Source organism: Lactuca virosa, chromosome 1 (assembly GCF_052849685.1).
Source record: "Lactuca virosa cultivar CGN04683 chromosome 1, Lactuca_virosa_CGN04683_v6, whole genome shotgun sequence".
In the NCBI taxonomy this organism is placed as follows: domain Eukaryota; kingdom Viridiplantae; phylum Streptophyta; class Magnoliopsida; order Asterales; family Asteraceae; genus Lactuca; species Lactuca virosa.
The window spans coordinates 232,380,770-232,407,988 of record NC_136426.1 but is presented as its reverse complement, the minus strand read 5'-3'; the positions used below and the strand labels follow the sequence as shown (position 1 = coordinate 232,407,988).

At 37.2% G+C, this 27,219-nt stretch overlaps 1 pseudogene; it reads left to right on the top strand.

Annotated features, from left to right (window-relative positions):
* Positions 1–27,219, top strand: LOC145127870 (large ribosomal subunit protein uL2mz, N-terminal part-like; annotated as a pseudogene).

Below are 27,219 nucleotides of genomic sequence, written 5' to 3'. Positions count from 1 at the left end.
ATGGATGCTTCAGCACTTGTTTTGGAGCTTGACACTGATCGCCAAGATGACTTCGACCTTACCGATCTTGGTTTGAATTAACTATTTCTCAAATCAGATCTCGTGTTAGACATGACCTTTTTGTTCTTGAGAGTCTGATTTTTGGTCTTGGCAGTATTCCAGTCACCATCACGTGATATCGAGGAGTTTGTCTTGAAAGATCTTCCTCGAGATACGTTCTGCCTACCTTGGGCATAATAGGGAATATATGCACGATTTGGACAATTTCTGGCAATGTGACCATGACTTCCACAGTTAAAGCAGGTTTGTCTTTTAAAAGGAATACGTTCAGAACTTGGTCCCTGTCCAACTGAATTTCCACAAGTACAAGCACATTTAACAAATTGTTTCATAACTTTATGTGGCTTAAAATTGTTACCAGCATTATCACAAGCTTTTGAAGCAACAAAAGATAAAATGTTAGTTTTTTAAGAGTTTTCATTAAAAATAAAATTATCTTTGTTTTTCTCGCACCCGTCTTGCACTGTTACTTTCTCCGCACATAAAGTAGAAACATTGGTATCGTTCACCTCAATATTCTCAGTTTTTCCGGATTGTTCGGTCTTAACTGAAACAGTTACAGTAGGCTGACCATGTTGAACAGATTTTTATGTCTCTATGGTTTCAGATTCTGGAGTATAGTTATCATTGAAAGGAGGTGGTACACTGTGATACCCCAGACCCTCTTTCTGGTTACTCTTCCACTTTAATTGTTTTTCAATCATAGACTCAACTATCTCACTTGACACATCAAATTTCTTAAAGTTAAATTCAGCATCTTTAAATTTAGCTTTTAACGCATCAAGTTCGACAGTTAATTTGACAATTTCCTCTTTAGCATAACGATGGTGAAGACTTTTAATTCTACATTCCTCCTTAATCCTAATTAGATCTTTATTTTGAGCATCTAGTTTTTAATTAAGAGGCTTGTTTACTTTCTTAATTTCAAAGATTTCATTTTAAAGATTAAAAACCTCTCTAACTAATAACTCATTTTGCTCACGATATTTATTTATTTTATCTTCACAGGATTGAGAGCATGAGGTTTCACTTACCTCATTGGTACTAAAAGTGGTGATTAAACTATTGTAAGAGCTCATTATTTACCAATGGTAAAAATCTGATTGTGCAATTTGATTTTGACAGAAAGCCAAGATAAATTCCCTTTGACCGAAAACCTTGAAAGTCAACCAGTTTGACCGAGATCACTGAAAGTCAATTGTTTGACCGAAAACAGTTGATCGAGAACGATATTTCTTAGCCAAAAACTCCTCCGTACTGAGAACCCCAAGTCTTTTTTACCGAAAACACCAAGTAGCCGCCGAAAACACTAAGACCTAGCTGAAATCAAAGTCTTTGATCGAGTTTCTTATCCAAAGAGTCCTAAATTCGGTAATTTACAAAAAATGATCTCAAACAAAATATCCTCCAAATTTAGTGAAATATACTAAGAACACGATGAACAGCAAAATCCTTTTTCCCAAAACAACCCAAAAACACCACAAATAAATTATTGTTTCGAAAGCACTTGATACCAAAACGGCCTTAAGTCGGTTTTAAGGTTATGATACCACTTGTAAGTCCCTGAAATCGGATCTATCAAAGTATCAACGCAATCGTTTGATTTAATGCGGAATGTTAATCAAAAAATGATACGAAACAATCAATTAGATATATCAAGAACACGTTTCAATAACATGAATGCCCACAGTTCTATTGAATAACTGTCAAGTACATTCAAACACACTTCAGTCGTTAATCACTAGTATTCACCAAAAACATATCATTTTGAACGGCTATACACAGACCATATATATACTAAACTGATAACCTAAAGCCCATACATAATAAGCCCAACGAGAACACACTAAGCCCACTGAAATTACTAGGTGATTTTGGTCCAAAACCGAGAACAACATAATACATTCAAAACAAAATATAAACTACTAAATATAGCCCAACAATAAGAGTAATCAATATACAATAATCTTTACATGAGTTACAAGATTAATAATATTGTTTCTAAACTTTGTTGTTGCTCTTTTGGCAGTATTCAAAACCTGAAGAAGCAATAGCTGCACTTACATTAAATAACATAGAAGTTCTAGGGCACCCATTGAATGTTAAATTGACAAGATCACTACCTTTAAAGCCTGTAATTTCTTCATCTTCATTGCCAGTGGTGATGTAGTGTTGTTATGCATCAAATGTAGTTTCAACAAGCTCTTTTAATTTGACAAAAAATGAAGACACAACAAGCAACTAATCGAGAAACAACCATGAAGAGTCCAACTGAATTAACTACAGCTAGAGCTGTAGAAATCAACATGAAGTTGAAAGTTGAAGGGATAATTGGAAATGAAGATGAATCTATTAAAAATCCAAGGTACTAGTAATCATATGCTTTTATTAATTAATTATTTATTATATATGAAGTCATTCTTAAACTTAATCAAGATGGATGTTGTAAGACCGTTACCATTTCCAAACTATTGCACCAACTTTTCACCAAAATGGCGTAGTTCTTGGTGTAAAGTGTGTTTTCTTCTCAATGAATCTGTCTTAATTTTCTCTTGTATGCAATCCACTTCGATGACAACTTAGCAAAAATAGGTTAATCTTTCCATTCAAAGGTTATTGGTCATTACGTCAATGACCAAGTAATTTCATAAAATATAATTTTTCAAAATGTGACATCTCTTTCATCTAATATTAGTTATTTATAATAAAATACTACATTCCCCTGAATTGTAGAGAGAACACATTTTTAGGTGAAAAATTACTACTGAGAAATGGATTGACTATAGAAGAAATATATTTGTTGTTGATCCTCATATTGCTTTCTCTTTGGGGCCTAGATTTCCAACAAATATGTGTCTAAAGGTAGATATTACTCAGTTGGTTTAGGTTAGTGAATTTAAAGTTTGAATTGTTTTCATCTTATATTTGTAATTACATGTTTGTTTCTAAAAATGTTAAAAACACATAATCTCCATGTTGCAAATATGTAAATTCCCCTAAAAGGTTGATATGGTAAACTAGCATACAAACACAATATTTTAATTATGAGTTAATGCTCACTTGGGCTTGCAAATGATCATAATCATTGAATATTATTGAAGAGATTCTATTTTCGATAAGTGTCTAACTTTCTATTAGATGATTATATATAATTATGAAAATTGTATTTTATACATTTAGTAGTTAGACGAGTTAATATTGACTTGTGGCAGTTTTCATTGGATACGTGTTTCTTGTTAGTTATATCACCTACACATATTTTTATTTTACAAAATTATGGTTATCGGTTTCATATGTCAATAATCTGATTTCTTAGACGAAGGAGAGGAACGAAGATGAAAGAGGCAACAAAATCCATTATTTATTTGAAATTTATGATTATGATTCTAGGTAATTTTGATTTCAAACCTAAAATACTCATCTGTAAATTTTTCTTATTATGTGTGCTATAAAAATCCATGAACTGAAGATGTCGCACAAGACCTACATTTTCAGTATACAAGCTCTTTTGCAAAGGTTTCCTATATGTTTTTTTTCCTTTTTTACAGATTATGTCTATAATACTTCTTTTGACTATCTATAATTGGTGAGTTTTTAGTTACATAATATTTTAGTAATTAAATGGAAGCAAGACTATAAGTATGTAGTGATCCACATGTAAATCACAAGTGAATCACATATAAATTACATGTGATTCACATGTAATTCACATATGAATCACATATAATTCACGTGTAAATCACATGTGAATCACATATGAATCATATGTGATTCACATGTAAATCACAAGTGAATCACTTATGAATTATGAATCACATGTTATTCACATGTAAATCACAAGTGAATCACTTATGATTACATGTGATTCACATGTAATTCACATATGAATCACATGTAAATCACAAGTGAATCACATATGAATTAAATGTGATTTACATGTAAATCACAAGTGAATCACATATGAATTACATATGATTCACATGTAATTCAAAAGTGAATCACATATAATTATGTCTATATGCACACATGTATATTAATTATTTTTTTTAACTTTCTTGTGAATTTCACATTTGAATTTTAAAATATACAATCACATGTGAATCTTACATGATTTAATCACATGTGAATCTTATATGATATATACATATGCATTTTTGTTAGTGTTTTTGCAGTAATCAATTTTTTTTTATTTTCTTGAAGATTTGGAGGAATTTGTGGAAAATATTAAAGAATGTAAAATGATAAATCGAAAAAAAAATATGGCAATCTTTACACGAATAAATAAAAACACTGAAATTTTGTAGCATATTTTATTTTTTATATTTTATTTTGTATCGGATAAAATACTCGTAGTATTTGTGTTTATATATTAGTAAATAAAATTGGGTTTCTATATGATTTAGTTACGAATATTATCGTATAAGAAATATGCACATATGCACTTGAAAAAATATACCTATATGCATCTAATATAAGAAATATGCACATATGTACCTAAACCGTTGATTTTTTTGGTTAAAAAAATCATAGTTCTTTATCTAAATATTCGAGTTCTTTTTTAAAAAATTTACTAATTTTTAAAAATTTTAAAAAATTTCAGTTTTAAAAAAAATAGTTTATTTCAAATTTTTTAAAAAATTCATGCTTTCTAACAAAAAATAAAAAAATCTGCATTTTTTTTAAAAAAAATCGAAAATTATTATGTTTATAAAAAAATCAAAAATTTTGATTTATTATGTTAATATTTAGACATTTTTGATGAATATTTCCAATAACACAAAAAATTAAACATTAAATTAGATTAGTAAGATGACGATCATGCCCTTAATGAGTTAATTCTCATCTAACGCTCAACCTTTAGTTCTTGGGTTCTTGGGAAACTGTGATACTGTGAGTTTCCAACGAATCTCACTGTGTGTGTGTATATATATATATATATATATATATATATATATATATATATATATATATATATATGTATAATTTTGATCAAAAATCGGTTTAGTAAATTAGTAACTGTTTTGGTTTAAATTGATAAACTAATTTCGTAACCGAATTAGTAACTGTGTTGTGATATTTAAAATAAAATGATCGACTTAAAAGTGTTTAAGATCATGAAATATGACAAAGATCTTGGTCGTGCCCAAGATCTTGGGAAGAAATGCCCTTAAAGTCATAAAATTGATGAATTTATAGATGAATCTTACGATATTCAAAAAATGTCAAGATGTTATAGAATATTCTGGTATTAGTAAAATTATGATCATAAAACCATATAGATAATCTAGTGAAAGTATAAAAATGTTGTGATTGATAAAATGATAGTAAACAAATAAAAACAAATGTAAGAACACAGAGATGTACAAGGAATATCTTAATCATTTTGGATCTCCGGTATAAAACACTGAGAGATGATGAAATCGCTTACATTTGAACTTTAATTAAAAAAATATGATTACAAGTTCATAAGTGTAAAAGAGCTCATAGTGTTAAAATGGTTATCAAGTGATTTGATGTAATATGCTTGTAAAGTACTCAAAAAAGGTATCAAGATACCATAGAATATCTTCATAACTCGATATGTAAATAGATTAACGATCAAATAGGTGTGCAAAAGGTATTGTAATCAACGAAACAATCAAAAGTAAGTAAAATCAAAGCAAAAATACAATGATATACGAGGAAATCCCTTAATCCTTTTGGATATCCGACATAAAACCTTGGAAGATGATAAACTCACATGCCTTAGATCTTATATTAAATTGTAAAGAACAATTACAGGTGCTAGTTAATCTTAGAAAGAGTGTGTTTGTGCTCAAGTGTCAGGAGAATCGGAGAAGAAAGAGAAGTGCATGTGTATGTGTGCATATGATTAGCTAGTCTTTTCTATATAACGATAATAACTAATATTTTGAGAATCTTGGGATTCTCCTTGATCTTCGCTTGATCCGACGTTCTCAAGGGTTATATGAAATAGCAAATGTCTATAAGCTCCAACCTTTTGGTTATTCTTGAATGGTTCTCAAAGTGAATACTGGTAGCCCTCAATTATTCTTAAAAAGTGCTCCTACAGATCATGATTGGAAAGGGAGATAGTTTTTCATTAAGGCTAGTTCCCTTGGACAATACTTTTTTCCTAGGATTGGCTAACTGAGGGTAAGGATCCTGTATTTGGGTATTTCTCTTTCGTGTTCTGTGTTTGATTTTTTTTCTTCTTTTTCCCTTGGACAGTCCCGAAGTTTGATGAGATTTTTCCTTCTCAAGAGGATACTGAAGAGAAGGTCCAAGAATTTATAAAGCTTTTAGTGGAGAAAAAAGGCTTTGGACTGGTACTTGATTTATTCCTATCTTGGTTGATAATATTGTTTTTTTGATCAGGAGCAACGCAAACTCATTCAAGTGTTCTCCTCAATACTTCTTTTAATGTGGACGATTTCATTTCTACAGATCCCGTCGTGAAAATTGATAAATCGACTACTATAGGTGAAAGGAAATTGGAAAGCAATTGAAAAAGTCCTGATCCTAAGGAGAGGAAATTCACTTTCGAGGTGGGTCAATAAGTGTTCGACATGTTCAATCCTTTAGAGGTCAAACACAAGTGGTCATGTGTCACACCCTCAAACCAGAATGGCGGAAACGTTCGAGGGTGGAGGACGTCATGTACAGTATCATAACAATGCACAATAGTAAACAAGCAAGAACGTCATCCATTGTATTAATAGTATAATTTAATACAAGTGTGTTATGTGTATAGTTTTAAACACACCAAAATATGAGTCAAAATAAAAGACGAGTCTTGAACATGCTCCGTGTTCTCAAAACTTGGTCATCGATACTTGTCTACTGGTGACCTGAGAATACAAGTTATTTTGAAAGCGTAGATCAGCATTTAAGTTGGTGATTTCATAAGTATTTTAGTGTCAATTGTTTATATAAGTTTGATGAAAATATTTGTAAGAGTTGATGTAAAGTTTGTAAGTGTTTGATGTAAATGGTTGTATACTTCCTAGAAAATCCTATATTTTCTACTAAAGTAGTCTTCTACCAAGACCCGACTGTTTTGTATGTTTATCATTTTGTAAAAGTGAGTGTTTTTCCCAAGTATGACTATCATTACCAGAAAATAGTTTACATTATCGTTTATGTGAGAAGATCACAATATGAATGTAATGGGAAAATGACGATGTATAGTAGTATTGTATATAGTAACTACAGATGTACTAACTACCTTAAACCAATTGTTCAATTAAGGTAAAATGTGATGAGATTATAACCATATTTTATTGACTAGTAAAACACGACGATCAAATACGTCGAAATGGTATGACATTCGTCACCCATAGACCTGCAGGTCCCACTGTAGCTAGCAGCAAGGTATAGGATGGTCAATCCCGTATAGATCTATACACAAATTCACGCTCTCCCTCCAAGAGACTCTGGTTACAAAACGCGACAACAATACATTTCCATGCCATGAAGTAGTGGCTCACATTAATGTTATAGTGTTCTTGTATTAGTGTAGTATGTTACTTCTGTTCTAGTGTATAATATGTTCCTTCTGTTCTAGTGTATAGTATGTTCTTTCTGATTCTTGTTATAGTATGTTCTTTCTGTTTCTCGTTATAGTATGTTCTTTATGTTTCTTGTTATAGTATGTTTGAACTGACTCTTGTATGTTTCATTGTTCTAGAAATAGTGAGTAGTAATTCTCTAAACTATACCTATTATAGTTTACTAGTAATGCTGTTTGAATGACTGATCATGTTTGTACACCTTTGCTACCCAAAGGTATTGAATTGATGGAAGAACTTTTATATCTATACACATATACATAATATATAACTAAGATTTAAACGACACTCGGACAACCAACCGATACCCTAAGTCCACAACCAAACAAGGAATAGGAAATAAAGCGAGTTATCAGTCCTAAGCTCTTTCAGCCTTATTTATATAACTATAACTATATATATATATATATATATATATATATATATATATATATATATATATATATATATATATATATATATATATATATATATATATATATATATATAGATATGATTTTGAAAATACATAAGTTTAAAAGAGTTTGATAAAGAGCTTAGCATATAAAAGAGTTTTAACCATTTGAATGGTTATAGATGACTTGATGTCAGTTTATAAAATGTTTTGAAATAGTTTATTTGATAACACAGTTTTGAAGCATAAGAAATCCACTTGTTTGTTAGTTATTAATCACATGTGATTGATACAATAACTATAATGTTTTCTACTTGTATCCCCCCCCCCCCAAAAAAAAAACTTTTAAAATCATTTAAAAGATAAGTTAGGGGTATGAACTCACCTGTAGTGAGTGATTCGAATGAAAGATCGATATAGGATGCTAAGTGTCAAGTGAAGTCTCGAGCACAACCGGATCCTATTAAGCATATAATGACACATATATGTATATAATTAGTGTATATAACAACTAATCATGTTAGGGAACAACCTTAGGGACTAGGAAACACTTGGAATGATGTGTGACAATCACATATGATTGTATAAAGGGTGTTCACGGCCACACAAGGGAGTGTTTACGGCCAAGGGGTGTTCACGGCCAAGGACTTTACGGCCATACATGAACAAACTAGGGTTTACGGCCATGACTTGAAGGGTTCACGGCCATAACATGAACTAAGAAGGGTTTACGACCATATGAAGAGTTTACGGCCATAAACTCTTGATGTTCATTCTAAAAGGGTTGATTCTTGGATGCCAATCAAGAGCTTCTAATAGATATCTAGTATATGGAAAGGATACTTACGATTTGGAAGCTTGAAGGGGTGATTATGGCCCAAAGAACTAGTGTGTGTTCTTGGTGTTCTTGGTGATTTGAAGATCTAACCCAAAAGAGATGAATTCACGGATGAAATCATAGGGTTTTACTAGATCATGAAGGATATCAACTAATAAAGAAAGAATCACTTACAACTTTGTCGAGAAATGGAAGTGATCTTGATGATACTTGAGAGAGAAATGATAGTTCTTGACTTGAAGATGTGAGAAGTGAAGAAAAATGAAGGAAAATCTTGCTTAAGGAGGAGGGTTCATGGCTAGACAAGAGTTTACAGCCGTAAACTCTAGTTTGCGGCCGTAAACTCCTTGTGATGAAGTTTTCCGGCTTGAATGCTACACAATGAACTCTAGTAGATACATCCTAACACCCAATCCTTGAATGTACTATGCTTAGAACACTCAAACAGACCCTTAACAATGCTAAAAGATAGTAGAAACAAGTCTGACTTTTGATTGAATTGAATGGATTTACAAGATAGAAATTTTGGGTTGTCACATCATCCCCCCGTTAGAGAGAATTTCGTCCCGAAATTAGAGTTTAAGCAATTACAGATAAATAAGTAAAAAGATGAGGATATTTCAGTTTCATTTGATCCTCGCACTCCCAAGTGAATTTAGGTCCCCGCTTGGCATTCCAGCGAACCTTCACTATCGGGATACGGCTTTGCTTCGTTTGCTTGACCTCCCGGTCCATGATCTCTACTGGTTCTTCCACGAAGTTGTGGCTCTCATTGATCTCGATCTCATCGAGTGGGATAACAAGAGTGTCGTCGGATAGACACTTTTTCAAGTTCGAAACGTGGAAAGTAGGGTGTACATTACTAAGTTCGCGAGGTAGTTTGAGTTTGTAAGCTACAAGGCCGATCCTAGCAATGATCTCAAAAGGCCCTATGTATCTTGGATTTAGCTTCCCACGCTTTCCGAAGCGTATCAAGCCCTTCCAGGGTGAGACCTTCAATAGAACACGGTCACCAACCTGGAATTCCAAAGGTTTCCTTCTCTTGTCTGCATAGCTTTTCTGTCGGTCTCTAGAGGCTTTCAATCGTTCACGAATCTGAACGATCTTCTCTATCGTTTCCCGTATGATCTCCGGACCTGTGAGAGTGCTGTTAGGAACTTGTCCTTTAGCTAACTGTGTGTCACCCACCTCATCCCAGCACAGAGGGGATCTGCACTTCCGGACATAGAGGGCTTCAAATGGAGCAGCCTTTATGCTTGTGTGATAACTGTTATTGTAGGAGAACTCGAAAAGGGGTAAATGAGTTTCCCATGCCTTCCCAAAGTCTATTACACAGTCTCGCAAGATATCTTCTAATGTTTGAATAGTCCTCTCACTTTGTCCATCGGTTTGCGGACGGTAGGCTGTACTCATGTCCAACCTAGTTCCTAGGGAATTTTGTAGCGACTGCCAGAACCTTGAAGTGAATCTACTATCTCTATTGGATATAATAGATAATGGAAGACCATGCAGTCGTACGATCTCCCTAATGTAGGTTCTTTCTAGTTTCTCCATCTTGTCAGTCTCTTTGATAGGCAGGAAGTGTGTGGACTTTGTTAACCAGTCTACGATCACCCAAATGGTATCGAGACCACCAGTTGTCTTGGGCAACTTGGTTATTAAGTCCATCGTGATCCTCTCCCACTTCCATTCTGGTATCTCCGGTTGTTGTAGTAAACCTGAGGGTTTCTGGTATTCGACCTTAACCTTGGCGCAAGTAAGGCACTTGCTCACGAAGGTATCAATCTCTGCTTTCATGTTAGGCCACTAGTATAACTTTTTAAGATCCAGATACATCTTATCTGAACTTGGGTGGACGGAATATCGAGTGTTGTGCGCTTCGGTCATGACCAAGTCTCTGAAACCACCGTGCCTCGGTGTCCAGATCCGATCCATGAGATATAACGCTCCACCACCCTTGACTTCCAAGTTTTTATCCATCCCTCTCAGGGATTCACCCGCCACATTTTTCAGGTTTCAAGGCTTCTAGTTGAGCCTTCTTAATTTGTGTGGACAGATGAGAATGTGTAGTCATAGTCAATGATTTGACTCTACGACCAATGTGTTCTTTCCGACTTAGGGCGTCAACTACTACGATGGCTTTGTCGGGATGATAACGAATTTCACATTCGTAGTCACTAAGTAGCTTGACCCACCATCGTTGTCTCATGTTGAGCTCCTTCTGGTCGAATATATGTTGAAGGCTTTTGTGGTCTGTAAAGATAATGCTTTTTGTACCATACAGGTAGTGTCTCTAGTTCTTCAGAGAAAATACCACTGGTCCTAACTCAAGATCATGTGTGGTGTAGTTGACTTCGTGTGTCTTTATCTGTCTTGAGGCATAGGCGATGACCTTACCTCGTTGCATAAGAACACAACCGAGTCCTTGGTTGGATGCATCGCAATAAACCACGAATTCTTTTATCCCTTCTGGGAGGGATAGTATCGGTGCCCTGCATAAGGCTCGCTTCAGCATTTGGAACGCCTTCTCTTGCTTCTCTTCCCAGTCAAAGGCCACTCCTTTTTTGGGTCAGTGTAGTAAGCATTTTCGCGATCCGAGAGAAGTTCTGAATGAACTTGCGATAGTAGCCAGCGAGGCCTAGAAATTGACGAATTTATGTAGGCGTCTTCGGTGCTGACCAGTTCTCAACGGCCTTATTTTGGAGGGGTCCACGTGAATTCCCTCTTCTCTAACCACGTGACCCAAGAATTCGACTCTTCGAATCCAAAATTCGCATTTAGAGAACTTTGCATAAAGCTTCTCTGTTCGTAGTGTTTCTAAGACCTGACGCAGATGTTGACTATGCTCCTCCTTACTTCGAGAGTAGATAAGTATGTCATCGATGAATACAATGACAAACAAATCCAAGTAAGGACGACACACCCTATTCATTAAGTCCATGAATACTGCGGGCGCATTGGTCAATCCAAATGGCATCAATACAAACTCGTAGTGTCGATAACGAGTTCGGAAGGCTGTCTTCGGAACATCCTCCTCTAACACTCGTAACTGGTGATACCCGGATCTCAGATATATCTTTGAAAAGTAATTCACCCCTTGCAGCTGGTCGAACAAGTCGTCTATGAGAGGTAGAGGGTAACGATTTTTGATGGTAAGTTTGTTTAGTTCTCTGTAGTCGATGCACATACGGAACGATCCGTCTTTCTTCTTCACGAACAATACCGGTGCTCCCCAGGGTGAGACGCTTGGTCTAATAAAGCCCTTACTGAGCAGTTCGTTCCGTTGACCGGATAGCTCCTGCAGCTCAGCTGGTGCTAGACGATAGGGCGATTTGGCTACAGGGGTAGCCCTTGGAACTAAGTCGATTCTGAACTTAACTTGACGCTGCGGAGGTAATCCTGGTAGTTCTTCTGGAAAGATGTCGGGAAAGTCGCGTACTTCCGGGATGTTCTTTATGTCTTTCGTCTCTTGGCTCATATCGACAACATTAGCAAGGAATGTGTGACATTCCTTGCGTAAGTACTTCTGGGCTTGTATGCTCGAGATGATACGAAGGTTCGTGCCTGGTTTGTCGTTGTAGATCACTAGGGTTTCGCTAGATTGTAGATTAAGACGAACGGCTTTCTCATAACACATGATGTCGGCACGATGAGAACTCAACCAATCCATGCTGATAATGACGTCGAAACTTTTAATTGAGACTGGCATGAGGTCGATTGGGAATGAATGGCTATCTAGAGTTAGAGTACAACCTATCTATATACAGCTAGTGCTCTTAGTTTTTCTGTTAGCCATTTCTACAGTGAACGGTTCTTTCAGTTCACGCAGTTTTTGTTTAAGTAGGTGAGCAAATTTCTGGTTCACGAAACTCCTCTCCGCTCCACTATCAAACAATATGAATGCATAAGAGTTATCGAGGAGAAACATACCAGTGACCACTGTAGGTTCGGATACTGCTTCCTCGTTTACTATAGCTAAAACTCTTCCCACTACACCAACATTTCCTGCCTTCGGTTAGTTCCTCTTGTAGTGACCCACCTCACCACATCCGTAGCAAGCTTGGCCCACTCCAACGTCGGGGACTTGGGTGATTGGCCTAGCCGGAGCCTTGCAGAAACGGGCGGTGTGTCCCTTCCTGTTGCAGTTAGCGCACTGCATTTCCCGACAGGGTCCATTGTGGTGGAAGCTGCACTTGTTGCACTTGGGCAAGCTTCCAGCATACTGCTTCATCGGCGCAGTAGCAGTAGGTGTTATCGCAACATGGATAGCCACGATCTGCTGCTTTTTGGCGGAGTTCTGGGCCGCTTTGTTCTTCTTTTTATCCCAGAACTACCGCTTGTTGTCAGTGCCCTTGGATGGTTCTGGGATGGCCAGGGTTGTTGTCGTTGTCGGGGTGGGAACTCCGTGATCGATGAGTCCTTGTGCCAGTCGTTTGGCACTGTCGAAGGTAATGGGGTTTGAAGCTAAGACATTCCCCTGGAATGGAGGCACCAGCCCCCAGATATACCTCTCGATCTTCTTTCCCTCGGTAGGGACCATTCCCGGACATAGTGCCACCAGATCGCTGAATCTAGCAGTGTAGGCAACTATGTCGGAGCCCTTCATGGTTAGGCTCCAGAGTTCATGTTCAAGTTTCTGAACCTCGCCCCTCGGGCAGTAATCTTCAATCATGAGCTCCTTTAGAGCTTCCCAGCCCATAGTATTAGCCACTATCAGGGTTAGTGACTTGACATGATTATTCCACCACGTTAGGGCTCTGTCCGCGAAGGTGCAGGCAGCAAATTTAACTTTGATTCCTTCCGTACAGGAGCAGATCTCGAAGATCGACTACGTCTTTTAGAACCATTGCGAGAGGGCAATGATTCCACTAGTCCCGTTAAAGGTCTTGGTCTTGCAGTTGGTGAGGTCCTTATACGAGCACTCTCTAGAATTGCACTGGAGCATCACCTTGAGTAGAATGCACAGTTGTTCCACTCCCGCTAGTACCACTAGCACTGAATTGAGCCAGGGCTGCCGTAACAGCCGCATTCACTGCAGCTTGGATAGTTGTTGGATTGTATTGTGGAGGAGGTAGTGGAGTTTGATTTGGAGTTATCGGAGTAGTGCGCTTGTTTGATCTACGAGGAGGCATCTTGTAGCTATGACTTCACAATGATGAAGATATTGGTAAGCATTCAATAGTGAGAAATGAGAGTGATCCATGGACTAAATCGCCATAGCCCAACAAAACAAATGAGAGTATGATTGTAATAGAGATCTAACAATAGAAGGATGAAAGCATTTGGATAAAGATTTCCCCAAACGATTATGTGTCTGTCAATAATATTGGCATTAAAGATGTAACAAGTTCGGGAAAAATGACCTAGGAGTAGGTCTTACATCAAACCAGTATAATAAAATTTTGACAGCACAAAGACCTAACAGACTGAAAGTTCAAGGTCGTAAGATAAACAGGAAATTCGTACTAGAGTCTATACATAGACCTAAGCTATATCCAAAAGACAAAGTAGAGTAGACTCTACTTGCAACGAGAACCGCTCGGATGAGGCTTTGATTCTGCCTGATGACGTTCCATGTCCAGCATACGCCTTTCGAACGTTGCCTGGTGTGCTCGAAGTTCCCTGACTTCAGCTTGGGTTGCAGTAAGTTCTCTCTGCAGGACCTCATTGTGGTCCAGAGTTCTTCCATGAGCAGCTTGTAGATGGTGAATGCAGACTGTATTGACTCCCGCATTGGCATCAACTTCCATGATTCGGTTGATGGCTTCCCTACCCTGTTCGTCATTTCTAACAACCCTGCGAACCAGAATAGGCAGGATTCTGTCTGCTGAGCCTCCCTCGCTCAGATTGTAGAAACTTTTGTCCCCGTTGTATGGTAAGGGTTGACCCTGCTCTTGACTCCATCTTCCCAAGTTCTCAGCCCACAAAGGCGCCGGGCCTTAAAAAGTCGGACGAGGGTTAGGATTTGGGATTGGAGCCACCAAGGGTAGATCATTGACTTCTGGATCGGAGTCAGAATCCTTTGGGAAGTTCTCTGCGAAGTCATCGTCCAATGGAATTGCATGATTCGCTTCTGGCTCTGCATCGAGCCATCCACCATTACCTTGGTTGGGGAAGTACGGATCTCCATGAGGATGAGATCCCGCCATGATATCTACGCGAGAATAGGGGTAAAAGAGATAGTTAAATAGACGTACTACTTAAGATAATTATAGGGTGATCCGTACCAGTTACTTCAATACTTGCATAGTTCATACCAGTTATATGTAACCAAAACAGAATAGACCTTCGAATAAGTGACCCTAACTCTAAGTCCACAACCAAACAAGGAATAGGAAGTAAAGCAAAGGTCACAGATTCTAAGTCTATAACACCTTAGTCACATATAACCTTAGCGTATCCACTCAGCAACTATTGACATACTAGTAAAGACCTTTTAGTTTGCACATAAGTAATTATAGTAACACAAAATACTCCTATAGTATTTTAAGTTTATGTTCTGTTCTAAAGTTTTCATTGTAGTAGTGTTGGTAAGTTTTTAGACTTGCTGCAACACCACAACCATTCCTAGGCACATGCTAATCACTTCTTGGAAAAAATATATAGTTGATCAGGCTAGATCACTCGCAGATCTGATTATATGTCCCCAAGCCTATTTGTGCTATCCAACAACCGCAATACTTTTGTTTTGTTCTAGTATGGCACTAATCCTAGTATGAATGCTGGTATAAATACTTTACTAAAATGTTTTATTATTTTAAAAGTATTAACTCTTAGTCAGAGTGTTTTAATCTCGATGTGTTTATAGTTGTATATCTTTTATGGGTTGATATACTCAATTCACTATAAACAATGCTCTGATACCAATCTGTCACACCCTCAAACCAGAACGGCGGAAACGTTCGGGGGCGGAGGACGTCATGTACAGTATCATAACAATGCACAATAGTAAACAAGCAACAATGTCATCCATTGCATTAATAGTATAATTTAATACAAGTGTGTTATGTGTATAGATTGAAAGACACCAAAATATGAATCAAAATAAAAGACGGGTCTTGAACATGCTCCGTCTTCTCAAAACCTGGTCATCGGTACCTGTCTACTGGTGACCTAAGAATACAAGTTATTTTGAAAGCGTAGATCAGCATTTAAGTTGGTGAGTTCATAAGTATTTTAGTGTCAATTGTTTGTATAAGTTTGATGAAAATGTTTGTAAGAGTTTATGTAAAGTTTGTAATTGTTTGATGTAAATGTTTGTATACTTCCTAGAAAATCCTATATTTTCTACTACAGTAGTCTTCTACCAAGACCCGACTGTTTTGTATGTTTATCCTTTTGTAAAAGTGAGTGTTTTTCCCAAGTATGACTATCATTACCAGAAAATAGTTTACATTAACGTTTATGTGAGAAGATCACAATATGAATGTAATGGGAAAATTACGATGTACAGTAGTATTGTATATAGTAACTACAGATGTACTAACTACCTTAAACCAATTGTTTAATCAAGGTAAAATGTGATGAGATTATAACAATACTTGATTGACTAGTAAAACACGACGATCAAAGACGTCGAAATGGTATGACATTCGTCACCCGTAGACCTGCAGGTCCCACTGTAGCTAGCAGCAAGGTGTAGGATGGTTAATCATGTATAGATCTATACACAAATTCACGCTCTCCCTCCAGGAGACTCTAGTTACAAAACATGACACAGCAGTACATTGCCATGTCATGAAGTAGTGGCTCACATTAATGTTATAGTGTTCTTGTATTAGTGTAGTATGTTCCTTCTGTTCTAGTGTATAATATGTTCCTTCTGTTCTAGTGTATAGTATGTTCTTTCTGATTCTTGTTATAGTATTTTCTTTCTGTTTCTCGTTATAGTATGTTCTTTCCGTTTCTCGTTATAGTATGTTTGAACTGACTCATGTATGAACTGACTCTTGTAGGCTTCATTGTTCTAGAAATAGTGAGTAGTAATTCTCTAAACTATACCTATTATAGTTTACTAGTAATGTTGTTTGAATGACTGATCATGTTTGTACACCTTTGCTACCCAAAGGTATTGAACTGATGGAAGAACTTTTATATCTATACACATATACATAATATATAACTAAGATTTAAACGACACTCGGACAAACAACCGATACCCAAGTCCACAACCAAACAAGGAACAGGAAATAAAGCAAGTTATCAGTCCTAAGCCCTTTCAACCTTATTTATATAACTATATCTATATAGACATGATTTTGACAATATATAAGTTTAAAAGAGTTTGATAAATAGTTTAGCATATAAAAGAGTTTTAACCATCTGAATGGTTATAGATGACTTGATGTCAGTTTATAAAATGTTTTGAAATAGTTTGCTTGATAACACAGTTTTGAAGCATAAGAAATCCACTTGTTTGTTAGTTATTAATCACATGTGATTGCTACAATAACTATAATGTTTTCTACTTGTATTCCCCCACAAAAAGCATTTAAAATTATTTAAAAGATAAGTTAGGGGTATGAACTCACCTATAGTGAGTGATTCGAATGAAAGATCGATATAGGATGTTAAGTGTTAAGTGAAGTCTCGAGGATAAACGGATCCTATTAAGCTTATAATGACACATATATGTATATAATTAATGTATGTAACAACTAATAATGTTAGGGAACAACCTTAAGGAGTAGGAAACACTTGGAATGAACTGTTACAATCCCATATGATTGTATAAAGGGTGTTCACGGCCACACAAGGGTGTGTTTACGGCCAAGGGGTGTTCACGTCCAAGGAGTTTACGGCCATACATGAACAAAATAGGGTTTACGGCCATGACTTGAAGGGTTCACGTCCATGACATGAACTAAGAAGATTTTACGGCCATATGAAGAGTTTACGGCCATAAACTCTTGATGTTCATGCTAAAATGGTTGATTCTTGTATGCTAATCAAGAGCTTCTAATAGATATCTAGTATATGGAAAGGATACTTATGATTTGGAAGCTTGAAAGGGTGATTACGGCCCAAAGAACTCGTGTGTGTTCTTGGTGTTCTTGGTGATTTGAAGATCTAAACCAAAAGAGATGAATTCACGGATGAAATCATAGGGTTTTACTAGATCATGAAGGATATCAACTAATAAAGAAAGAATCACTTACAACTTTGTCGAGAAATGGAAGTGATCTTGGTGATACTTGAGATAGAAATGATAGTTCTTGACTTGGAGATGTGAGAAGTGAATAAAAATGAAGGAAAATCTTGCTTAAAGAGGAGAGTTCACGGCTAGACAAGAGTTTACGGCCGTAAACTCTAGTTTGCGGCCGTAAACTCCTTGTGATGGAGTTTTCCGGCTTGAATGCTACACAATGAACTCTAGTAGATACTTCCTAACACCCAATCCTTGAATGTACTATGCTTAGAACACTCAAAAAAACCCTTAACAATGCTAAAAGATAGCAGAAACAAGTCTGAGTTTTGATTGAATTGAATGGCTTTACAAGATAGAAATTTCGGGTTGTCACATCATCCCCCCGTTAGAGAGAATTTCGTCCCGAAATTAGAGTTTAATCAATTACAGATAAATAAGTAAAAAGATGACGATATTTCAGTTTCATTTGATCCTTGCGCTCCCAAGTGAATTCAGGTCCCCGCTTGTCATTTCAGCGAACCTTCACTATCGGGATACGACTTTGCTTTGTTTGCTTGACCTCCCGGTCCATGATCTCTACTGGTTCTTCCACGAAGTTAAGGCTCTCGTTGATCTCGATCTCGTCGAGTGGGATAACAAGAGTCTCGTCGGACAGACACTTTTTCAAGTTCGAAACGTGGAAAGTAGGGTGTACATTACTAAGTTCGCGAGGTAGTTTGAGTTTGTAAGCTACAAGGCCGATCCTAGCAATGATCTCAAAAGGCCCTATGTATCTTGGATTTAGCTTCCCATGCTTTCCGAAGCGTATCAAGCCCTTCTAGGGTGACACCTTCAATAGAACACGGTCACCAACCTGGAATTCCAAAGGTTTCCTTCTCTTGTCTGCGTAGCTTTTCTGTCGGTCTCTAGAGGCTTTCAATCGTTCACGAATCTGAACGATCTTCTCTGTCATTTCCCGTATGATCTCCGGACCTGTGAGAGTGCTATCAGGAACTCGTCCTTTAGCTAACTGTGTGTCACCCACCTCAGCCCAGCACAGAGGGGATCTGCACTTCCAGCCATAGAGGGCTTCAAATGGAGCAGCCTTTACGCTTGTGTGATAACTATTATTGTAGGAGAACTCGACAAAGGGTAAATGAGCCTCCCATGCCTTCCCAAAGTCTATCACATAGGCTCGCAACATATCTTCCAAGGTTTGAATAGTCCTCTCACTTTGTCCATTGGTTTGCGGATGGTAGGATGTACTCATGTCCAGCCTAGTTCCTAGGGAATTTTGTAGCGACTTCCAGAACCTTGAAGTGAATCTACTATCTCTATCGGATATAATGGATAATGGAACACCATGTAGTCGTACTATCTCCCTAATGTAGGTTCTCGCTAGTTTCTCCATCTTGTTAGTCTCTTTGATAGGCAGGAAGTGTGCGGACTTTGTTAACCTGTCTACGATCACCCAAATGGTATAGAGACCACCCGTTGTCTTGGGCAACTTGGTTATGAAGTCCATAATGATCCGCTCCAACTTCCACTCTGGTATCTCCGGTTGTTGTAGTAAACCTGAGGGTTTCTGGTATTCGACCTTAACCTTGGCGCAAGAAAGGCACTTTCTCATGAAGGTAGCAATCTCTGCTTTCATGTTAGGCCACCAGTATAACTTTTTAAGATCCAGATACATCTTATCTGAACCTGGGTGGACGGAATATCGAGTGTTGTGCGCTTCGATCATGACCAAGTCTCTAAAACCACCGTGCCTCAATGTCCAGATCCGATCCATGAGATATAAGGCTCCGCCACCCTTGACTTCCAAGTTTTTATCCATCCCTCTCAGGGATTCACCCGCCACATTTTTCAGGTTTCAAGGCTTCTAGCTGAGCCTCCTTAATTTGTGTAGACAGATGCGAATGGATAGTCATAGTCAATTATTTGACTCTACGACCAGGGTATTCTTTCCGACTTAGGGCGTCAGCTACTACGTTGGCTTTGCCGGGATGATAACGAATTTCGCATTCGTAGTCACTGAGTAGCTCGACCCGCCGTCGTTGTCTCATGTTGAGCTCCTTCTGGTCGAATATATGTTGAAAGCTTTTGTGGTCTGTAAAGATAGTGCTTTTTGTACCATACAGGTAGTGTCTCCAGATCTTCAGAGCAAATACCACTATTCCTAACTCAAGATCATGTGTGGTGTAGTTGACTTCGTGTGTCTTTAGCTGTCTTGAGGCATAGGCGATGACCTTACCTCGTTGCATAAGAACACAACCGTGTCCTTGGTTGGATGCATCGCAATAAACCACGAAGTCTTCTATCCCTTCTGGGAGGGATAGTATTGGTGCGCTGCATAAGGCTCGCTTCAACATTTGGAACGCCGTCTCTTGATTCTCTTCCCAGTCAAAGGCCACGCCTTTCTGGGTCAGTGTAGTAAGCAGTTTCGCGATCCGAGAGAAGTTCTGAATGAACCTGTGATAGTAGCCAGCGAGGCCTAGAAATTGACGAATTTCTGTAGGCGTCTTCGGTGCTGACCAGTTCTCAATGGCCTTTATTTTGGAGGGGTCCACGTGAATTCCCTCTTCGCTAACCACATGACCCAAGAATTCGACTCTTCGAATCCAAAATTCGCATAAAGCTTCTTTGTTGGTAGTGTTTCTAAGACCTGACGTAGATGTTGACTATGCTCCTCCTTACTTCGAGAGTAGATAAGTATGTCATCGACGAATACAATGACGAACTGATCCAAGTAAGGACAACACACCCTATTCATTAAGTCCATGAATACTGCGGGCGCATTGGTCAATCTAAATGGCATCACTACAAACTCGTAGTGTCCATAACGAGTTCGGAAGGCTGTCTTCGGAACATCCTCCTCTAACACTCGTAACTGGTGATACCAGGATCTCAGATCAATCTTTGAAAAGTAATTCGCCCCTTGTAGTTGGTCGAACAAGTCGTCTATGCGAGGTAGAGGGTAACGATTTTTTACAGTAATCTTGTTTAGTTCTCTGTAGTCGATGAACATACGGAACGATCCGTCTTTCTTCTTCACGAACAAGACCGGTGCTCCCCAGGGTGAGAAGATTGGTCTAATAAAGCCCTTGCTGAGCAGTTCGTTCAGTTGACCGGATAGCTCTTGCATCTCAGCTGGTGCTAGACGATAGGGCGATTTGGCTACTGGGGTAGCCCCTGGAACTAAGTTGATTCTGAACTCGACTTGACGTTGTGGAGGTAATCCTGGAAGTTCTTCTGGAAAGGGTGTGTTTACGGCCAAGGGGTGTTCACGGCCAAGGAGTTTACGGCCATACATGAACAAACTAGGGTTTACGGCCATGACTTGAAGGGTTCACGTCCATGACATGAACTAAGAAGGGTTTACGGCCATATGAAGAGTTTACGGCTGTAAACTCTTGATGTTCATGCTAAAAGGGTTGATTCTTGGATGCTAATCAAGAGCTTCTAATAGATATCTAGTATAGGGAAAGGATACTTACGATTTGGAAGCTTGAAGGGGTGATTACGGCCCAAAGAACTACTGTGTGTTCTTGGTGTTCTTGCTGATTTGAAGATCTAACCCAAATGAGATGAATTCACGGATGAAATCATAGGGTTTTACTAGATCATGAAGGATATCAACTAATAAAGAAAGAATCACTTACAACTTTGTCGAGAAATGGAAGTGATCTTGATGATACTTGAGAGAGAAATGATAGTTCTTGACTTGGAGATGTGAGAAGTGAATAAAAATGAAGTAAAATCTTACTTAAGGAGGAGAGTTCACGGCTAGACAAGAGTTTTCGGCCGTAAACTCTAGTTTGCGGCCGTAAACTCCTTGTGATGGAGTTTTCTGGCTTGAATGCTACGCAATTCTAGTAGATACTTCCTAACACCCAATCCTTGAATGTACTATGCTTAGAACACTCAAACAGACCCTTAACAATGCTAAAAGATAGCAGAAACAAGTCTGACTTTTGATTGAATTGAATGGCTTTACGAGAGAGAAATTTCGGGTTGTCACATCATGTTGGTTCAATCTGTAAGTTTCATGTTCTTCCTTCTTCTATATCTCAATGATGTTTTCTTATCATAATTTTTTGGGTTACATGCTACTACTTTAATGCTGAAGGGTGTTGAAGAACTTGAAGTTACAAAGAAACAGTTTGATAATGATATGAAGCAGAAGGATAAGGAGCTTGCATTGAAGGTGAAGGAGTTGGCGTCATCGAGCAATCTAAAGTTATATTCCTTTCACCATTCCATCAGATGCAGAAGTTGATCAAGTTCTTTAGCCCCACATTGATGCCTTGCAAAAATCCGAGTTCAGATGTTCCCACTCCTAATGACTATGTGGATGAACCTCCTCAAAAAGAAGATGTTGTTGAAAAAGATGTTCCTGTTTCAACTCCTATCTCGGATGATCCCATGCTAGATGATGAAGACGATCACTCCGTAGAAATCATGTTCGAGGATGATAATTATGGGTTTTATGAAAAACAAATAAATTCCTATGTATGCACACAACCCTAATATTGATCTATGTTTTCTCTAATTGAACATACAACTTTGGACATCAAATAAGAAACCCTAGGATACCTAGTGTATTTTCGAAATTATACTAATTAGGTTTAGGAGAAACATACCTTGATTGTTATTGACAAATAACAAAGACCCTTGTGTTGTTGAAGCCTTGAGCGCAAGCACTACAAATGCCGTTCCTCTACTGATTCACACCCAATACTAGCAAGAGGATGAAGATGGAGACATGAGAGGGAAACTTAGAATTTTGGCTATCTCTTCAAAGGAATGAGTGGCCGAAATCCCTAAGGAGGAGGCTCCTTTTATAGTGCAACAAGGATGCCCTGGATAACCCTAATGTGAATATAATAATAATATTTCAAATTTGGTAATTATCCAGCTCCATATTAATCAACATGGGATATTCTAGAAACTCTAGAATATACTTGTTTAAACTGTCTATGCCTTCCCTAGGAAATTTCTGGAGCCTTTTGTTCAATTATTGAACAATTGCACTTTAGACCCAGCACTTTTAATTAATTCTATTAATCCCAAAATTAATTCCAATTAATTTCTGATTAAATATTAATTAAATATTACTATTTCTAATTAATATATTATTCTCATTATATATTAAAAAATTATTTATTTCAATTTGTTAATCAAATAATAAATCAACCTCTCTCTCCAAAAGTCATCCAGTCCAGTTGCTAGTTTTACGGGCAACCCAAAAGGACTATACTACTATCAATTCAAGTATTTATCAATTATAGTTATGGGCTTAGACACCTAATCCAATTGTCTCCCACTTGGATAAGTCTAATAACCATAATTGCCAGTATAACTTCTAAACTGATCAGCAAATTGTAGCTCTCAAAAGTTGTTGTCGAACTCTGACCTATTTAGTTACGTGTCCTATGATAAGTGATCATATAATCCTCCGTTCTTCAAGATATCATCTGGACATGAGACATGGAACACAGTCAATCTCATTTTCCAATACTTTTTTCCTGATTTTTGATTCGTAATGACAAAGAAATACCAAACGAACACATCAGTTGAGTCCTAGTCGGGCCCGACATTATAAGTCAACACCAAATCATCAAGGGGCCCAAAGATATCGCTTTTTTCCATCAGGGCAAAAGGAACAAATAAACTTTGACTTATATGCTTGTACTATCTACTAATCAAATCATGCACAACAATACGTTGTATAACATTAAGTTACTAATGTATTTACGTATCATCAATGCACAACTGACTTGTAAACTACAACTCGCATATCTCCGTTTTAAGACTATAAGATATTATCGTCTCAGAATTACTCATGATAAATTCCATTAAGTAATTCTCTGAGTGTGGGTTAATCCAATACTTAAATTCTCCATTTCAAAGCACTCATGAATATTGCAGAAAAACTATTGCTATATCTAAAACTTAACCAAGAATTGTAAGGAGCCCTAGGAGTAGGACCAGGCTCATCGGGGATAGGAGCATCAAGCACATACGTTTTCTTTTCTGGAATGAGGAAAACTATCAAGTTTCGATGCCAATTGAGAAAAATTTTATGGTTCAGCTTCTCCTTTTCAAGGAGTGATCGAAGGTAAATGTTGTGGTGGTTTGAATTTTAGGCCATCTACAAAATTTAACAAAGTTCATTTAGTATTTTCAATGTGTTTAAATCTTTAATAATTAATACCCTTTTGTTTCCATAAACACTAAGTAATTAAATTCTAGGACCCAACATTGCAAATCAAATAATCGGTTAGGTGACCTTTATCCATATATTTATTTCAACAAGGTAAGTGACCTTTATCCTGATATTTATCTCAACAACCATAAAAGAAGAAGATTAACAAGCTTTGTTGTCCTTTGATCCTCACGGGAGGATGAACGATGATGATGATGGTAAGAACTCAAAGCAGAATCCTTCTAGAGAAAGTCCACCAACCAGCTCCAACACTAGATGAATGCTAGTTCAACTGTTGATAATACAACCTATTAAGCTTTAACCACCAAGAACGAATTTTTGGTGTTCAAGAGAGTATGTATTCTCTTCTTTTATCAACTAACAACTTAGAGAGAGAGAGAGAGAGAGAGAGAGAGAGATAAAGAGAAGGGAGAGAGTTTGTGAGAGAAATATTCGTTTTTATGCAAGAGAATTAACAGAAATGAAAGCCTTTCACTACTTTTAATCATCCCACACATGCAAAACTCCATCATGACCAAGACAAAATCTTTTACATGAATTGGACCATCCATAAAGATGGTTTTGGGATTTCTTACACGAAATCATGAGGGAGAGAGGGAAGAGTTAATCAAACGCTAATTTTCTCTCCTCTTTCATACTCTAAGTCTTCTATTTTATAAAACTAGCTTTTATATTTTATAAAGACTTTCATATATATATATATATATATATATATATATATATATATATATATATATATATATATATATATATATATATATATATCTTATCTTTACTATATTATTAAGGATATTGCCCATTTCTTGAAATTTAAGAGGTACTACACCTACTGCATAATATACAATCAATTTATTCATACCTTTTAATACTCCTATCACATTTCCATTTTACAAATTAATTGCATTAAATATTCACATTTTCGTTTGACAAATTAATGGCATTAACATTGACGTTTCATAAATTGAATCAAAAATGTAAACATACTATTTTTCTCCTCTGTCCTCTACACTCGCATTTTCCCTCAAACAAATAGCAAAAACCCTATTTTGAAAAGCCGACATCGCACCTCATCCGCCTAACTCATCGTCATCATCACCATCGGTAGTGAATCACCACCCACTCTCCAACCTCGCACCACTCACTGTATCTGTATCTGATCGCCGTCGCCGCCACCTACTGTGCTCTCGCAACACTTTTTCGGTGACAGGAAGCCACCACGCTCTCTCTTTATCTCCTCTGTCGTCTACACTCGCACCACTCGCTTAAGATTACTTCGAGGATTAGCAGCTTTCAGATGAGATCCAAGCACTCTATCAGCCGTAAGTTTTTTTTTTTTTAAATGCAAATTCGAAGTTGAAATTGACATGTTCAAGAGAAATGAATCTGAAAAAGGGGCTCAATGAAGATTGAATTTGATGTCGGAATTAATGTGCAAATACATATTCTTTGTTCCAGTTTTGATGTCAAACCTAGCTCTTTCAAATTATTACATGTTCGAGTGTCGTCTGTGTGTCTCTAGCCTCAAAACTCACGTCTGTATAAGGTCAAAATGCTTAAGGGTATCGGTAGTCACCCAAGGCAAAGTTCTGTTTTTGAGGTTTCAGCTTTGCTGGGATATTGGTTCTCTCAGAGTGTTAATTTGGTAATAGTAATGCCGAAAACACGTGTTTTATGAATTGTTGATGAAACAGGTGACTTTTTGAATTTGTTTGCTTGTTGCTCTTCTTGTTGAACCCTAACTTCAATTTTACAGTAAGAAACAACCTTTTTGACATCAGAAGCGAAACTTTCTTTGGCATTCCTAGACCCTGGTATACTCTTTTAAATAAAAAGAGTTGATTTTGTTCATGTACATTTCAGTAAACACTTATTTGTACATGTAAAAATGCAAATATATTGAAAGAATGAATCATATGCTGATAAAGTAAAAAGAAATTGGTATTTAAAGCTGCATATTTTCAATTCAAGATGGATAATCAGTACCAGAGAGATGTCATTTCCAGCTTTCTTAATTTGATTGTAGAGATGTGGTGCTTAGGATTTGAACATTACTGATTATATTGTTATCTGAAATTCATCTATGATTTATCCAAACAAAAACAGTTTTACTGACTTTATCATATTCCTACAGGTGCTCAAAATGTGAGCTCTGAAAGGCCACTTAGGCAATTCGTTACAGGTAAAGACAAGTCAGCAGGTAGAAATTCAAAGGGTCATATCACAATTTTCCACAGAGGGGGAGGGGAAAACGGTCACAAAGAACAATTGACCTAAAACGCAACAGTTCATCAGTAGGTGTAGTTGAACGAATCGAATACGACCCAAATCGCACTTCACGGATCGCAGTGGTCAGATGGGTCGAAGGGGCAGCCGTTGACCGCCCGAAAAAAGTCAACTCCCTCCAAAAAAACTTCACCCCACCCCCAAGATCCAACCCTCCATCTCCATCAAAGGTCAGTTTTCATTCTCTTCAATTCCCGGAATGTTAGAAGACAAAAAGGTGGAATCTTTAAGGCCTAAAACAGATCATGTAGTGGTTGGACTTTCAAAAGGTAGTAGGACCTTGAGTAGTCAAAGTCAAAGTCAAACGGGGACCCACATGAGAAATGTTAAGGATTTTTTCTTGGCTGCTTTTTCATCTTCAAATGGGAAAAAAAGACATGATGCTCCTTATTCATTTGTGAACGTGTTGTGTGTTCCAAGAATGGCGGTGGCAGGGGCAAAACCGGAATTTTTTGTTCCAAGAATGAAAGATGACGTGAAAGAGAATGAAAGTTTGTTGCTTAATGAGGTAAAAAGGTGGGATAAGGATAGTGTTGTGTGGGGGCATAAGATGAAATGAAAAGTAGTTGTTTCTTGGGAGAGTTTGAGACAAAGGGGGATTTTAGGGGTTGTTAATGAGTCAGAGTCAAATTCAAAGGTGAGAGAAAGAGAAAAGGTGGAAAAAGATGGAAATTTGGAGTGGATCGAACTCCTGTGAGTTATATATTGGCTACCTAA